The sequence below is a fragment of the Tupaia chinensis genome, unplaced genomic scaffold (assembly GCF_000334495.1).
Source record: "Tupaia chinensis unplaced genomic scaffold, TupChi_1.0 Scaffold150006_1, whole genome shotgun sequence".
In the NCBI taxonomy this organism is placed as follows: domain Eukaryota; kingdom Metazoa; phylum Chordata; class Mammalia; order Scandentia; family Tupaiidae; genus Tupaia; species Tupaia belangeri.
In genome coordinates, this window is record NW_006209847.1 from 2,913,495 (window position 1) to 2,923,709 (window position 10,215).

Genomic DNA, 10,215 nt, shown 5'->3' on the forward strand with positions numbered 1-10,215 from the left:
TTTTCTTATCCTTCTTTTCCTCTTCTCCCTCCTCCTCTTCATCTTTTTTTAACTGCCAGAGGGCATGTGTGCTTACCAGAGAGAGACAGGAAATTAGGAAAAGACAGTACTTCTCAATAGGGTAAAACCATGCCACAGTCCCTTCTCCTCCATTTCTCCATCCTGTTGGGATTTAGGGCATGCTCATGCATGTACCTGGTGTGTTTTTCAAGGCACTTAAGCTATGATTTGAAATACAATCAGCCATATAGGAGCCCATTCCCTTTACCACCAGGACCAGGGCTGACCAGTGTACTTTGCCTCCTAATGCTATTTGAAATGCTATTAGATATGTTATTTAAATATAATTTCATTAGAAATACTATTTTTAAGGGCTGAGCAGGTGGTGTGGTGGTTAAGGGTGCTAGAGTCCCACAGGGCTGACTGCGGTTCAAGTCCCAGACCTGGAAGCTTGCTTTCTCTCTCTCTCTCTCTCTTCCCTTCTCTGGTCAACTTTAAATAAATTAATTATTTTTTTAAAAAGAGATATTATTTTTAAATGTAAACTCCTCTAGAAACTATGGGGCATTACTCATCTATATATTATTACAAATTTGATCAAAGGCACATGTGATTTTGGCACTTAGTATCTAGCAGGAGAAAGTACACATTTGAATTAGCTGCTCACAGGAATGCTTACAACAGGGAGAAAGTGCAGTTAGCCAGTGCATCCTGGGAAAATGTCCCAACAGAATCCCAGTCTCTGTTTTCAAGGAACATTTCTCCCAACTAGCTTATAAAGGAAAGTCTGCATCACAGTCTGTGAGTCAGGACTTCTCTGCAGCATTTTAAAGAAATTTTGGCGACTGAAATGCTACATTCTCCAAGAAGAAGAAAGATCAGCTAAGTATTTTTACAATATTTTTGAGGTTTTCTTTTTTTGTATCTCTAGTTGAGCTTGGGCTTCCAGCCTAATAGTCTGCATTTTAAAAGTTCTGTTGAAGTATTCAGTTCATTTATTTTTAATTAAAATTTTATTAAGATTATAAAACTGGTCTGAAGATAAAAAGCAGATAGTATAAATTACGTATGTGATGTGAGGACATTAACTACTCACCCACCCAGTTAATTTGGTAACAGAGTAAACAGGAAAAAAAAAAAAAAAAAACCTATGGCTTCCAACTTGTTCTTTTTACTCTCTCACCAATTGCCTCTAAGCATTTCTCTCAGGAGTAAATGGTGGGTCAGCAGATGGTGTGGTGGTTATGTCAGTGGACTCCCACGTGACCAACTGTGGTTTGAGTTCAGACTCAGTGACTTGAAACTCGTGCAGAGCACGTATGCATGCATGCCCAAGATCCTGGGAGGAGAATGGAGGAGAAGGGATTGCAACGTGGCCATGCCCCTGGAGGGTGAGTTTTCACTTTTCCTTTCACTGTCTCTGTGATTCTCTCTCCTGCAAGCATACGAGCCCTAAGGAAAAAGATAAAAATCTCCTTAAAAAAAAAGTAAATGGTCTTTCCTACCCAGCTGTCTATAATTGAGTCCTGCAAATAAATGGCACCTCACCAGCCCATCAGTATGGAACACTAGCCATGGACGAGTGGTCAGTCACTGACCTGTTATCACATCAAAAAGGAAGCAATAGTTTCGTGACCAACAGAGCTCATGGAACAGAAGCAAGATGGATACCTAGAAATGATAAATGAATTCAGTGTGCATTAACCTGTCTCCATCAGTTCCAGAGCCCTCAAGAAAGGTAATTCCCCTGGGAATGTAAAGTGATACAACTGCTATAGAAAATGAGATAGAGATCCCACAAAAAAATAAAAAGGAGGGGTCAGCCATGGTGGTACAGTGGTAACACAGTGCTCTGCAATGCTTAATACACATGGGAAGGTCCCAGGTTCTCATTCCAAGGTCTTCCTGCACATGCTGAGCATTCATGCATGTGCCCATGATCCAGGCTGGCTGAGTCTGGGGATGAATCATAGAGAAAGCACCTTGTTGAAGATCTCTCTCTCTCTCTCGCACTCTCTCTCTCTCTGTCTCTTGGAAGAAGTAAGTAAATAAATAGAGCTTTTTTAAAATTAAGGATAAAACTACTATAAGACCCAGCAATCCCACTTCTGGCTATTTATTCAAAATAATTGAAATTAGGCTACCAAAGAGATATTTACACTCTCATGTTTATTGTAGCATTATTCACAAAAACCAAGGGGGTAGAAAACCTAACTGTCCATTGACAGATGAATGGAAAAAGAAAAAAGGAAATCCTGCCATATGCTACAGCATGGGTGAACCTGGAGGACTTTAGACCAAGTGAAATAAGCCAGTCACAGAAAGACACATACTGAATAATCTGCTTATATGAAGTGTCTAAAGTACTCAAGAAACAATGAGACTCATACAAGTTTGAGTGGTAGAATGGCGGTTGCCAGAGACTTGGCACATGGGGTGAGGGAGAGTCTGGTCCACTAAGATCTTCTGCCCCTGACCCTCTAAGGAAGGTCCTTCTGTTCTGTCTCCAAAAACAGGCAAGTTCTTTGCCATCAGTGTCCTGCACTACTGTTAAGTTTCTTCTTCATCACTACTAGAGATTTTTCTGACCCAAGGAAGTTGATCTCTGGCCTTTACACCATTGCTTTTTATTAGTTTTGTTTGAAGTATATTCACCACAAAGAATCTAAAAGTGACCTCAGAGAGGTTCAGCCTGCACAGCACCTTAGACACAGTTACTTATGGAAACTTGCATTGTGGTTCTACCTTATCAAAGATTGATATAACTCCTCTTTTTAAAGCTTCTTAAGTACTAAGCACACTTGTGAATTTATGGATTCTACCTCATTAGAAGAACAGAAAGAACTAGAATATGCTGAGCTAACAAATGCTTAGGCAACACCCTCTGGTCCTTTCTGGAGTTCTAATTAGCCTTCTCCCAAGAAAGTATCATGCAAACAATATCAAAATATGTTTGAAAATATGTAAATACTAAAATTTGTTTTCAGATTAAAGACTCTTAATTAAAATTGTGCTTTAGGAAGCTAGCAAGTTGGGCCAATAGCAGTCATGGTGGTTAAGCCACTGAATTTCCACATGCCTTCCAGGGTCCAAGTCCTGAGCCTGGTAGCTTGCTTTCCCTCACTTTCTCTCTCTCTCTCTCTCTCTCTCTCTCTCTCTCCTCTGTCTCTGGTCAAACTAAATAATGTTGATCATAAATAAAATTAAATAAATAATTCTTTTTCAAAAAAGATAGCAAGTACAAGAAATAAAGAATGGGAAAGAGACTGAAGAAGAGACTGGCCAGTTGGCCATTTCAAGATTAGAAAAAAATCTTATGAACAAAGGGAAGATTAAAAAGGAGAAAGCAGTCATGAAACCTCTATTCTTTCAGTTAATTAATATGCTACTATGACTTGTCAACTATTCTAAATATTCTATACTACATTTTAAGAAAATATGACACTGAGCTGGTTTAGACATGTATTACAAGAGCATCTGCCTGAAGATTGAGTACAATGCCAATAGCATCAAAATAACAACACAGAGCTTTAATGTTGATCCTAGAGCCATGCAAAATAAGAACTCTCTAGGTGACCTGTGACAGTAGAATACCAGAGCTCCAACAAGCATTTGAAATCCTATGTATTGGATTCAGTAAAGTAGGAGGATTCAAAATGAATTTACAAAATTTTATAATATTTTTATACATTAACAATGAAAAAATTGAGATGGAATTGAAGAAAGCAATCTCATTTACAATCACCATGAAACAAATAAGATACATTGGAATAAAACCTAACCGAAGAGGTGAAAGATCTTCACAAGAAAAACTATGGGGAACCAGCAGTTAGCGTAATGGCTATGTCGCTGGACTCCCACGTAGTCGACCGCGGTTCGCGTCCCGGACCCGGTGGCTTAAAACTCACGCCAGGCGCGTGTGCGTGTGTGCCCAAGATCCCGGGAAGAGAATGGAGGAGAAGGGATTGCGGTGTGACCATCCCCCCTGGGGGTGATTTCTCACTTTCTGTCTCTATGTCTCTCTCTGTCTGTCTGGCGAGCGCACGCGCCCTATAGTGAAAAAAAAAAAAAAAAAACCTCTCAAAAAAAAAAAGAAAAACTATGAAAAACCTGAAAAAAGATATTGAATATTATACAAAGAAAAAGGAAAAAAAAGAAAGACATCCTGTGTTCTTGGATTGGAAGAATAAATATAATCAAAATGTCAGTCTACCTAAAGTAATTTTTCATATTTGGTGTAATTCCAATCCAATTGCTGGGGACATTCTTCACAGTAATAGGAGAAAAAAAAAGATAAAAAAACACCATATCTCCAAGGCAGTACTGTGCAAAAAGAATAAAATAGAAGGCATCTGACTACCCAACTTAAAAATATATTACGAAGCAGTAGTAATCAAAACAGCATGGTACTGGCACAAAATGGACATGTAGATCAATAGAATGGAATAGAAAATCCAGAAATAAACCACAAATAATAAAGCTAATTGACCTTTGGAAAAGAGTACAAGATGATGCAGTGGAAAAAAAAGTCTTTTCAGCAAATTGTGCTAGAAGAACTGGATATCCACCTGCAGAAAAATGAAACTGGACCCTATCTCTCACTATTAGCAAGAATCAACTCAAAATGGTTCACAGATTTAAATGTAAAATCTCAAACTATAAAACTACTAGTATTATTTTGGGAACCAGCAGTTAGCGTAATGGCTATGTCGCTGGACTCCCACGTAGTTGACCACGGTTCGCGTCCCGGACCCGGTGGCTTAAAACTCACGCCAGGCGCTTCTGCGTGCGTGCCCAAGATCCCAAAAGGAGAATGGAGGAGAAGGAATTGAGGCATGACCATCCCCCCTGGGGGGTAATTTCTTGCTTTCTGTCTCTCTGTCTCTCTCTGTCTGTCTGGTGAGCGCACACGCCCTATAGCGAAAACCTCTCAAATTGCAAATTATTTCTCAGTCAAGGGATTGATAACCAGAATATATAGAAAACGCAAGCAGCTCACCCATTTAAAAATAATAAATAATCCAATTAAAAATAGGCAACTTGGGACCAGCAGTTAGCATAATGGCTATGTCGCTGGACTCCCACGTAGTCAACCACGGTTCGCGTCCCAGACCCAGTGGCTTAAAACTCATGCCAGGTGCGTGTGCGTGAGTGCCCAAGATCCCGAGAGGAGAATGGAGGAGAAGGGATTGCAGCGTGGCCATCTCCCCTGGGGAGTGATTTCTTGCTTTCTGTCTCTATGTCTCTCTCTGTCTGTCTGGCAAGCGCACGCACCCTATAGCAAAAACCTCTCCAAAAAAAAAAAAAAATAGGCAACTTAGTTGAACAGACAACTCTCCAAAGAAGACTTACAAATGGACAAAATACATGAAAAAAAAAAGTGTTCAAAGTCTTTTTGCTATAGGTAAATGCAAATTAAAACTGCAATGAGATACCATTTGACCCAAGTTAGAATGGCTAGGAACAAAACTGTAAAAATAAACAAGTGCTGGCAAGACAACAGTGAAAAGAGAAGCCTCTTACACTGTTGGTGGAAATAGAAATTAGTTCAACCTCTGTGGAAAACAATATAAAGACCTATAAATAGAACTCAAACATATTTAAAAATCTATAAATAGAACTACCATATGACCCAGTAATCCTACTCTTTACTATTTATCCAAAGAATAGGAAAACACTCAGTTAGAAAGACAGCTACACATTCATGTTTATTGCAGCATTATTTACAGTTGCTAAGACATAGAACTAGCTTTAATGTCCCAGTTGACGACTGGATTGAAAAAGTGTGGCCATATTATACTATGGGAATATCACTCAACTATAAGAAACAATGAGGTCCTATCATTTGATTCAAAGTGGTTGAAAATAGGAGACTTCATGTTAAGCAAATTGAGCCAGGTTTTGAAAGATACACACTGTATATTCCACTCAACATGTGCTGAATATCTACAATCTATAGCAAAAATGGAAAGATCTGAAAATATAATAGTGGATAGGATAAGTGTAGATACCAGAGACTGTAAGGGACAGGAGTGGATGATAGAGAGTGGGTGACAGAAGGTAGATGTGCAGGGAAAAGGAGGAAACATTAACAGACAAAGTTCCTATTTAAAAATACATTGTATACATCATGTTGGGGACTTTATGTAAAATGTGAAAATTACCTGGAAAAAAAAATCCCACTTACTGGGCCAGCCCCATGGCCTGTGATTAAGGGAGCCAGATCCCACATGACTGCTGGTTCAAATCCTAGGCCCTAACAGCTTAAAAACATGCCAAGCATGTGAGTGTGTGACTGCCCAATATTTCAATGGAGATTTGGAAGAAATGGATGGTGAAAAAGAAGAGAAAGGATTATAGCACAACCATACTCCATTAGTGTGTGCTTTCTCTCTCTCTCACTAGTGAGCAGATGTGCCCTTTGGAAAAAATAATTCTACATATTCCCATATCTACTGGAAATAAAGACAGACTGGAGAAGGTAGAATAATTAACAAAAATAAAATATTTGAGAGAATAGAAAACTATTCATGTTCCAAATAAAACTCTATCTTAAACAAGATACCAATATCTTATTATAAAAATATTAAAATAATCATCAAAGAAACTATACACATAGTCAAGAATTAGTTTAATGATTAGAGTTTAAAAAAGAAGTTGCACTTTGACCTCACCATTTGCACTATTAAAAAATGCACAATTAAATTAGTATTTTTAAAAACTAAAAAGGATTTTGGGACCAGCAGTTAGCATAATGGCTATGTCGCTAGACTCCCATGTCGTCGACCGCGGTTCGAGTCCCGGACCCGGTGGCTTAAACTCACTCCAGGTGCGTGTGCGTGCATGCCAAAGATTCCAAGAGAAGAATGGAGGAGAAGGGATTGCGGCATGGCCATCCCCCATGGGGGAGTGATTTCTCACTTTCTGCCTCTCTGACTCTCTGTCTTTCTGGTGAGTGCATGTACCCTATAGCAAAAACCTCTCCAAATAAATAAATAAATGGATTTTCAGGTCATTTTATTTTAAAATTTCAAAGAGAAGAAAGCCTGAAACAAATATCTTTGTACTTCCTCGGGCACAACAAATATGACATGATCCTTTTTATTATTATTGTATGCCTGTGGAAAAATTCAAGACCAGAAATATGATTCAATTTAAGAACTTTTAACCTTATTTCAGGTACTGTTGTGCTGTTTGTCATTAAGACACTTCTGATTAAAGGCTTATTGACTCAATAGATACTCTCCATTATATATTACTGTTTTAAAAGAGCAAAGCCAACTCATTAGTTAGAAATCAGTAAAGCATGCAAGTGTTTTGTCCAACTGACAATAAGGAGAGAACGGGTGGAAATTTACTGCTGGAAAGTATTATCACCTAAAGATATTCACTGAGCTGACAATTTTTGACATTTCTCATTCCTTCTGAAAATATTTGTGTTAGAATCAGACCTTTCCACATACCAAACAGCATCTTATTGATTTCCCTGTGATTTTTTCAAACTCTGGAAACCAAAATACAAGTAAAATGGGCAATGCTTTACTGAATCCACACCCAAGATCCAAAGCCATATCAAAGATCCCACTCATCCCCACCAGCAAAAACACCATCGAGACTGTACTTCAGTAATAATTTTGTGTAACCCATGTTTCTGAAGCCATGAGAATACAGAGGCCAACAATCAAGAGATGTGATGAATATTGATAACAATGCTAACAAAAATAGGCCTTGTCCCTGACTGGAAGGGAATGACTGGGTCTCTTCTCTTTTGAAGGCTGAGAAATGTCAATTTCTACTCCAACCCTATGCCCTTTAGATGCCCTTGATTTTCACCTGCTGCAGTGTTCTCACTGTCTACCATTGAATGGCCTAAGCAATGCCGTCTCTGAGATTACTCCTGCGTGTGCTATCTCTACCCCAGATTTCTCCTTAAGACCAATTATTGCTGCTGCTGGGAGATAGCTTGCCATTTCATCTTCATCCCTATGCTCACAGCTTGCAATCCCCGCACTAAGTAGATAAGATTCCTTTTTTTGCTCCCAAAGTGCTCTATTTCAAATCATGAATTTGCCTTCTCTGATCACAAGACTTTACTAAGCACCACAATATGGGGGCTTATATGTTTCTTCTGCTGACATAGGATACTTTTTAACATCATTTTAGACTTTATAGCAGCCAAAGGCCAAAGAGAGCAATGGAACGGCCTTTTGAAGATATTGCTAAGGCACCACCTTAGACATGATACTCTGTGAGAATGTGAGCATTCTCCAGGATGCAGTATACACCCTAAAATAACAGCTGTTACATGGCAGTGCATTTTAGTAGATAAAAGGGAAGCGAAGAGTGGAGGTAATAGAAGCCTCTCTTATCACATGCTCAGTGACCTTTCCCTGGGGGGGGAGGGGGGGCGTGTTCTCCCTAACTCTGCTTTTTAAGTTTTGTGCATCTTGAAGTTCTGGTTCCCAGGTGAGAATGCTTCTACCAGGAGACGTGGTTAGAGTTCTATTTAACTTTAAGCTCTAGCTACCACACAGTTTCTTTGAGTCTTTTGTGCTAAGGGACTAGTAGAGAAGAAAAGAGGTCATTAAATTGCCAAGAGTAATTATCCCGAATTATAAGGAGAAGACAGTACTGCTTTGATGCAGTGAAGGCAGGGAAGAATATGATTGGCACCTAGATAACCCATTGGGCATTTCTTGATACCCCTCTATACAATTTTGATAGAAAATGGAGATGAACAGTAGCCTTGCCCTGAGAAAGGTATGGTGACCAGAGGCTCAGAACTTTTAGAGAGGTAGATTGGGGTTATCTGCCAGGTGAGCCACTTAAAGCAGCAGAGTTACTTACTAAGGATAAGAGGAATCTAAAATGGGTAGCAGAGAAAAGAAAAGATGCACATCCAAGTAACTTCCAGTTACAATGGCAAAAGGCTGAGTTGGTCCCACCAACACTCCTCCTTTAAGTTTCTAAAGAAAATAGACTAATCAGAATTTGGATAAGCAACTGTTCCCAAATTGTCAGGGGGGAATGGACTGCCAAGATATTGCTCCATCGAGATTGAGGCACTTGAGGACCAGAAGATGGTGTGATGATTACATCACTGGACTCACTCGTAGTCGACTGCAGTTCTGGTCCAGAACCCAGCAACTTAAAACTCATGCTGGGTGCTATTGCATGCATGCCCAAGATGCCAAGAGGAGAATGGAGGAGAATGAACTGTGGCATGGCCATTCCCCCTGGGAGGGAGGGGGGTTGATTTCTTGCTTTCTGTCTCTCTGGTGAATGCATGCACCCTATAGCAAAAGTTTCTCTTTAAAAAAAAAAAACAAAAACATAAGATTGAAGCATTCAGTCTCCTACCTCTGAGAATCTGTACAGATGACAGACCTAGGAATTGCCTTCAGACAAGTGGAACTGCCTCTCTTTGGGGTCAGCTGGTCACTAGAAGATTTCAAAGGGTCAACTCACTTGCATGATATAGCACAACTCTGAAAGACCACCCCAGCACCAGAGCTCTATGGGGTTCTCTGAAAGAAGAAAGAACTACAATAGAGCAGATTGGTATGTTTGATGTACACTTCTGGTTGCCATGGGATCCTAGGCAAAAGAGCAGTTGTAGGGTTTGCAGTGGTCAAGTTTGTAAGTTTTTCCTCTGCCCAGCCATGCTATCTTCCTTCTCAGGTGACGTTCAGCACCACTCAGTAAATCGACACATAATCACAGTCATTCCCAGAAGAGCTCAATCTAAGATAATCTCATGAACTTTGGCCTATGCATTATAAAACTCATATAGCAATAACTACAAAGTTGCTATGAAGGTTAAATGAAAACTACATGGAAAGCATTCAGTATAAGGCCTAGCTCACATAATGTTCAGTAGGTATTTATTCTTACATGGCATTATCACAAGTTAATTCTTGATTTGCATGTCATTAATGACATCACTAGAGCCCATAAAGGTTACCCTTTAGTGCCTCCTAAAACTAGTGCTTTGTGAGGGCCTTCTATATTACTGCTTCCCTCTCCAGTTCTAGTTCATCTTCAAGCCTGAGTCTTCCAGTTCCAACTTCAAGCCTATAAAAGACTTTGAGGTGTCTGTGACCTATAGCTTTATGGATGACAAGAAAGAGTTCCTAACACCATGAAAAAAAGAAAAATGAAGGAAAACTATTCGACATAAATCTGAAAGAGAAGTGAGTTTCAATTTTTTTCTAA